This window comes from Osmerus mordax, chromosome 9 (assembly GCF_038355195.1).
Source record: "Osmerus mordax isolate fOsmMor3 chromosome 9, fOsmMor3.pri, whole genome shotgun sequence".
NCBI classification, from domain to species: Eukaryota; Metazoa; Chordata; class Actinopteri; order Osmeriformes; family Osmeridae; genus Osmerus; species Osmerus mordax.
The window spans coordinates 16,681,272-16,688,469 of record NC_090058.1 but is presented as its reverse complement, the minus strand read 5'-3'; positions in this window follow the sequence as shown (position 1 = coordinate 16,688,469).

The following is a 7,198-nucleotide window of genomic DNA, read 5'->3' as shown; positions in this document are numbered from 1 at the left end:
GGTTTTACAAATCACGCATGCTCATCTTCAGAGATGGAGACGGAGAGATCAGTCGTCATTTGAATGCGGTAATTACAGGATCTGCTCGAGTCTGATAATAGCTTAGTTATCATATGATTCAATCATATCCCAGTGTCACACAACAAAGCATGTCTAAATGCTGTAAAAACCCAAGCCACCGATCTGTCACACATTATATCCCCTTACCCATAAGCCATAGACCTTATCAGTGCCTCCCTTCAAAAATGCGAGCACTTGTTTCCAACCCATGTGAGCGTTAGGTCATCCATTCACACATGGCTGCTGTCTAGACCGGCGCTGACATGGCGCAGGTCCTGCGCCCGCTAACGACCACAATCTCCAGCTACTTCCCAGAGCAGTGAGAGTTTCCCAGCTGATTAGCACCTCGAAGCCCGTTTGGCTGCCTAGCTGCCTGTGAGCGCTCCATGTTATCTCTTAGCTCACCGTTTTAAGAACGCTTTCCATTTAGCCGTCAGCCAAGTGCGCTGAGAGTCGTCGGGCCTCTCGGACACCCACAGGTCACCAAGGTCTGTGTGTGTGTTGGCCTGTGTGTGTCTATTGGTCTTAGCGTGTGTGTCCGTGTGATAGTGTGTGTTCTGGAGGGCATGACTATGTTACCCTTCACGTCTGGTAGTCTGCTGTGGTTGCAGGTTTGTGTTCAGCTGCAATGCAGAGTCAGGCTCAGTGGAGAGTAGAGGAGGAGAGAAGGAGAGGGTAGGGGAGAGGAGAGAAGGAGAGGGTAGGGGAGAGGAGGAGAGGGTAGGAGAGTAGAGGGGGGGAGGGGAGAGGAGAGGAGGAGAGGAAAGGAGAGGAGGAAAGAAGAGAAGTGAGGAGAGGGTAGGAGAGGAGAGGGGGAGGGGAAGAGAGGAGAGGAAAGGGGGAAGATAGGAGAGGGTAGGAGAGGAGGAAAGAGGAAAGCACAGCAGAATGGAAGAACACAGAGAAGAGAGGGTGACAGAGATAGACAGGCAGTAGATGAGGTGACTGGTGACAGGTCCCGAGAACCTGACCATGCTCTACTTAGTGGAAGAGGTCTAGGAAGACAGAGAGCAAGGGACAGTTACAGCAGTGGTAGGACTACAGTGTATGTGCTGTAAAGGACCAGAAGGACGCGGTGATGCTGGAGAGGACATGGGAGGGAGGCTGCCACCAGGCTGGGGAGTTGGGGAGAGCTGGGCCCTGAGGCTCGTGGTCTGGCCAGGGGGGGCTGGGGGAATGAGGGGCTGGGGGGCTAGGGGCTGTGGGGACTGGGGCCTGGACAGATCCAGGTCACTGGCTTCATCCTTCAGATCATCTGAGACCTGCTTCAGAGTTGTGTCACTCTGTTGCTCCTCTGTGAGGCCTAGCTCATCCACTCCAGAGAGGAGAGGAGGGGAGAGGAGCCAGGAGGGAAGCAGGGGAGAGGGAGCAAGAGAGAGGGGAGGAGAGGGGAGCAGGGATGTGAACCAGGGAGGGGTGTTCCTGTTCACACCTGTCTCAGATGCCCCTCGGGCAGCACTGAACCCTGGAGGACGGAGGGCAGACAGGTGCCTGAGCCCCACAGCCCCAGAGGCACCCGGCATTCCAGCGTTTATGTCTGTGCTTCCTTCCTGACCCCTACGACTACCCCCCCCCCCCACACACACACACACTACCCCGTTCACACACACACACTACCCTCCCACACACACACACACTACCCCTCCCCCACACTACCCCCTCTTACACACTACCCTCCCCACACATTAACTCCCGCCACACAGACACAACCCCCCCCCACACACACTATGCCCCCCGCACACACTAACCCTGCACCCCTACTACACACACACACTACGCCCTCACACAGTACTCCCCCCCCCACCACACGTACACACACACACACTACACCCCCACACAGTCCTCAACCCCCCCCCCCCCCCCCCCCCCCGCCCGACCGCCATCTCCCCCATTAACCCTACACACAAAGATACAAACAGTACTGTACACAGTGGTGTGGTCCAGTATCACGTAAAGTAGTGGGCATACAGTCAATTTACCAAGCCCCCCCCTTCCCCCTCGTCCCCATACTGGCACACACCCCGTGTATCACTGCACATTTTATAGTGGCCATGCAACATATATCCTGGTGGGCATTCGTCACATACAGTATGTCAGAGTATCCTCCGCTACTGTACACTCCCTCCTAACACCTAATCTACATTCAAAGTCAGGCACATTCCAGGTGAGCCATGTGACAGTTGTGCCAGCCAAAGCTGCGAGTCCGCAGAGACACTCGACCCACCCCGGCAGAGCACATACCAGGCCGGCCAGCGGCATGCGGCCCCTCTCCAGCGAACGGACACACTTCCCAGTGATTAACGTCAGACAGTGCGCTCAGGGCGCTGTGTAAGAGCAAGGCCCTCAACAGACCACAAACAGCTGAGGGAAATTAGACTGTGTGCTAACATCGTGTGTGTGTGTAGGTATGTGTGTGTGTAGGTATGTGTGTGTGTAGGTGTGTGTGTGACAGTTCCGATGAAACATGCAACTGCATGTTGAGTGTTGTGCCGTATTTAAACAGTGTTGGGAACACAGCCTTCTGGCCTGGCGTGAGTCCTGATAAGACAACAGGACTAGGGTAGACAGAGACTACCCTGTCCAGTATGTTTATCGCCCCGTGGGGATTGAGCTCCCCTTTAGGGAGAGGGCAAGTATCTGGATAGGGAGGACGTGGAGATTGCTTCCTTCTGGCTGCTCTGTTCTGTCAGGTGAAGGACACTTCTAGTCAACAGGACTGACACATGCCTCATCTTAACCTAGCCCCAGCCCTAGGCATAGGCACAGGCATCTCACGCCAAACTTTTGATACAACTTGAGAGCCCAGGCCCTGCCTCAGTCCAGTCCTAGCTCTCCAACTTCCTGCCTCTGCCCCAGCCCACATCTGCAACTACAATTACAGTTACAACCACAGAAAGAGAAAAATCTACAGCTACAGCTTACCCTAGCCCGAGCGACAACCACAGCTACATCCCCGGCCCACAGATAAACCTACAGCCGTAGCTTGAGTCCCAGATACAGACTCAGCCTCTCAACGTCAACACCAGCCAGAGCTACAGCTAGCTACACATACATCTACAGATACTGTTACAGATTCTGCTCCAGTTCAACTCCCGGTCCTGGCCCCCGGCCCCCAGACCGCATGCCCACCGGAGGCTTCTGTGGAAGCTTCGCTTGCACAGAATGTCATTCTCAGCGATGTTGAGATATTGCTTCACTCAGCGCACATCCTAAGGGGCCTCTTTAGGGAGTTCCCCTGCTCCCTCCCTGCTCTCTCGGCCCCCCCCCCCCCCCTGCTCTAATCTCAGCTGCCTATTTATAGACCCCGTATTTACAAATCTGACATTTCATTTTCTACTTTAGGTTGTGTTTACAAAGCGGACATGGAGTAACACATGTTGGTGGTGCAGCACACGCGGAACGCTCCCTTTTATAAGGCCTGAGGGAGGGAGGAGGGGAGCAATGGGAAAAGATTTCATGTTGAATCTTGAATCTGGTCGTCGTGTCAGTTGTTCTGTGGTTCTCCTCAATTAAGGCGCCCTTTCATCCCTAGGAGGGAGGAACCTCCAGTTGTAAGGGGACTGACTGTACCACACTGGGTCAGGACAATGTTGGAGAGAGCTCCACTGGGAGAGACCACCACTCGATGTTCAGTCTCAACACTGTGCCCTTGGGTTTTCAAGTACCAAAAAATCAAGTCACTAACCTACTGCTGAACAAACAGCTTCGGCCTGTTCTGTCTGTTTGGGGTTTTCTACGCGCTCGTCGTATTGTTTCACCGTGACGGATCGGTCGTCGATACCTCTGCGTCTGTGATCCATTGCTTAATGACGGGAGTCAGGGTGGGTGTGGGTGGTGATTGTGCTGTGAGAGCTCTTCTGTTGCTGCACAGCCACTCTGCCTGATGAGGGCGTTCAATACGGACATCAGCACACCCACCCCTTGCTCTATCTGTGGTTCAACTAAATTACTTGGCAGCCTGAATTGCTTCATTTATTTATCCAGATGTCTCAGTGCTGTTGTGTGTTTTACAACGTGTTACGCCTGTTTTTTTTGCTGTGTACGCAGTGTTACGAAAATGCATACATTTTCCATGATTAATAAAGTGGATTCAGTCGAAACTTCCAGTGTACGTGAGGGAATCCTTCAACATGTAAATGAAATGCATCCCCCGAACAGCAAGGTTTCTTCACATACGCAGCAGATATCTAATCTCACTCTACAGACGGGAGGACACCCATCCAAAGCAGCGGTCCTCCGCCCAAGAGCAAAGCCCACAAGAAAAGATGTCCCAGAGTCTGTTTTGTTTTACTGCTCCACTATCTTTGATGGGAGCTTCCGCTTCCAAGTGTATAGTACAGCATCTGCTGTCAGGAGACTACCTCTCGGCCCCTCTGAGAATCCATGCTCAGCTCCGACTGAAACGACTGAGGCTCTGGAAAACTAGCTTTAGCACACAGCCGAACAAAGAGGAGTCTGTTCCTACACTGCGGAGAAAGGGGAACTTTTACTCCTTGGGTCCGAGGCAAAGTGACGAGTTTTGTTCAGCAATTTCCACAGTTTCCTTTCACGTGACGTAAGGGTTCCCGGTTCAGTGTCCTCATATTTGTAAATACAGGATGTCTACAGGGAGAGTGGAGGGCAAAACAAAGCCTGACTCCCCCAGATGGCAGTGCAGGCCCCATCCTGTTGTTGGCAGCTCTGAGGGGCCCTTCATGGGCCTCTCCTGGACCTCCAGCGTTGTGGCCTACTGGATAACAGCCTGCCCCTCTGACTGCCTGCCCCCTCCCCCCCGCCTCTCAGCACGACTTCACAGCACACCTGATCCCCCCCATCCTGCCTTTCATCTCTCCTATCCTGGGGCCCACTGATCTGAGCAGGAGGCCGTGTCTGCTTAGACAACGCCTAGTTGGACATGAAGCGTGGCCTGTGACTGCACACAACTCATCATTACATACAGGAGGAAAGATAGATGGATAGATAAATAGAGAGAGATAGTTAGTTAATCAGACAGGCACAGACAGACAGACAGACAGACAGACAGACAGACAGACAGACATACATACAGACAAACAGGTGACTAGAAAATCAACACTGAACGTATGTTTGCATGACTATGTCAAGACAATCCCATGGATTCACAGCTGTAGTCTTTGCAAATGGGACTTGAAATGGGTCTTGACTGGTGGAATGATGTCGGTGACAACCAATAAAACAAATCACAAAACAAGTGTTCTGTATACGGCAGCAGTAACTCTATCCAGTTTGGGACTCTCTTGAATGCAGTTGCCGTTCCATGGATATGGTTACCATGGTTTTTCTCCAGCCTCCTCTCCACCTGCCTGCCTGTTCGCCCTGCAGATGGAGCAGCAACAGTCAGCTGTCCCTGGGAGCTCCTGGTATTCCTGGCTCTTCCTGCCCAGTCTGGGCAGGGACAGCGTTCTGCAGCAGGGCGGGGCAGATGGACACCATGTTCCTTGGCTGCCTGGGAGGGGCGGCTGGAGGGGGGGGGGGTGGGGGGGGTGGGGGGGCTTCTCCATGGGGCCAGACACTGTTTGCTGTCTCACCATGCGACGGCACAGGCTCCAGCCAGGCTTCTTCCCAGTGTCCACACCTTGTCTGCGCATGCCGAGCCTCTAACAAGGGCATCGGTCTGAGTATCTGAGACCAACATGCGCAAGTGGGTTGATCCTACTGGATTTAGCGATGGTTTCTTGAACTGCACTGGCAGCCGTTCCTACAGTTCTGTGGTCTGTTTGGAAGCTCGAGCCAGGCTCTGTAGCAAGTGAGGAGGGGCGGCTCTTGGAGAATTCGCTTTCAACTCGGTAATGTGTGACCAGGCTCTTCGTTGCGTTGCCCTTATCTGAACAGTGGTCTCCACACCCAAACTGCCCGAGTTCACCATCTACAAACACGGTTACACGAACATACACACACGCACGTACGTATACATACACACATACAGTGCAGATGTACAAACACGCAGGCCTCCTTATCAGAAAGAACACTTGGTAAACAGGAAAAGGATAATGGAAGGCCATGCCCAGGGCAGTACTGTGAATGCGATGATGTCAGGGTTTGAGGTCTGCAAGCCAGAACTGTGTGTCGGTAGCCATGAGACTCGTCACTGACCCGTACCAAATCAATTAGTGTGGTGTCCGTTCCACTGTCAGGCATTTCTGCATTGCCTACCGCTCGTGACCGCCTGCCTATAAAGGGAGCACTCGAGGACAATGGAGACTTGGGTTTAGAGCGCCCTTTACTGGTTGATAAAGGGAACTGCACACAGGATGGTCCAGTCACTCTTTGTTGGTGGAGTGGTTGTATGCAGTGAGTGGGTGATCGAAACATACCTTTGAGATTAAACATACTTTTGAGTACCTGATATCGTTTCCCCACCAATGTCCTATATTAGTATGAAATGTGCAACTTGGGATATTCATTTTTTAACAGTGGGGATCTGAGATGTTTTGGCTAGTTCTACTGAACGCAGTACAACAGTGCCCCCTGCTGTCTGGTCATTTGCATCACATGCTGTCGGAGATGGCGGAAACAATCAGTTATTTGAAAGCTTCAGTTCATTGCTTAAACGTTTACTTGTTCTTGACCTTGCAGCAACCATGGTAGCAACTAAAGTACGCATGTGTGTGGGAAGTAGCATTCACAATGAGATTAGGGAGTAAGTACATTGCTTATTCATTCTTACACTATTTTCCTGTGTGCAGTAAATCCCATCCACTGCACTGAACGTAACTCAAAAGATGCCAAAATAAAGATGGAGGACTTCCAACCAAACAACTGTAATGGTGTCTTGCAACATACATCATTTATATCCTGTCTCTTGTAGTTCTGTCCTTTACCACAGAGAGGAGGCTGCAGATCGAGGAGGAAAGGAGAGGAGAAGAGAGGGGAGGATCCATTGCAGAGTCAGCCGTGGGAGTTTCTGCAGATGTAGTTGAGATTGTGTCGAACAACACTTGCATGATGAGAAGCCCTTAACCCTCCTGTGAGTAACATGCAGTCCCATGCAGTTACTGCACCAATCAGACTAACTCATGGAGATCAAAAGGGGAGAACGGTACCTCTTATACAGTACCTCTCATCCTGTCTCTCTGCTTCTCTTCCCTCCTTATACCTCTCAGCCTGTCTCTCTGCCTCT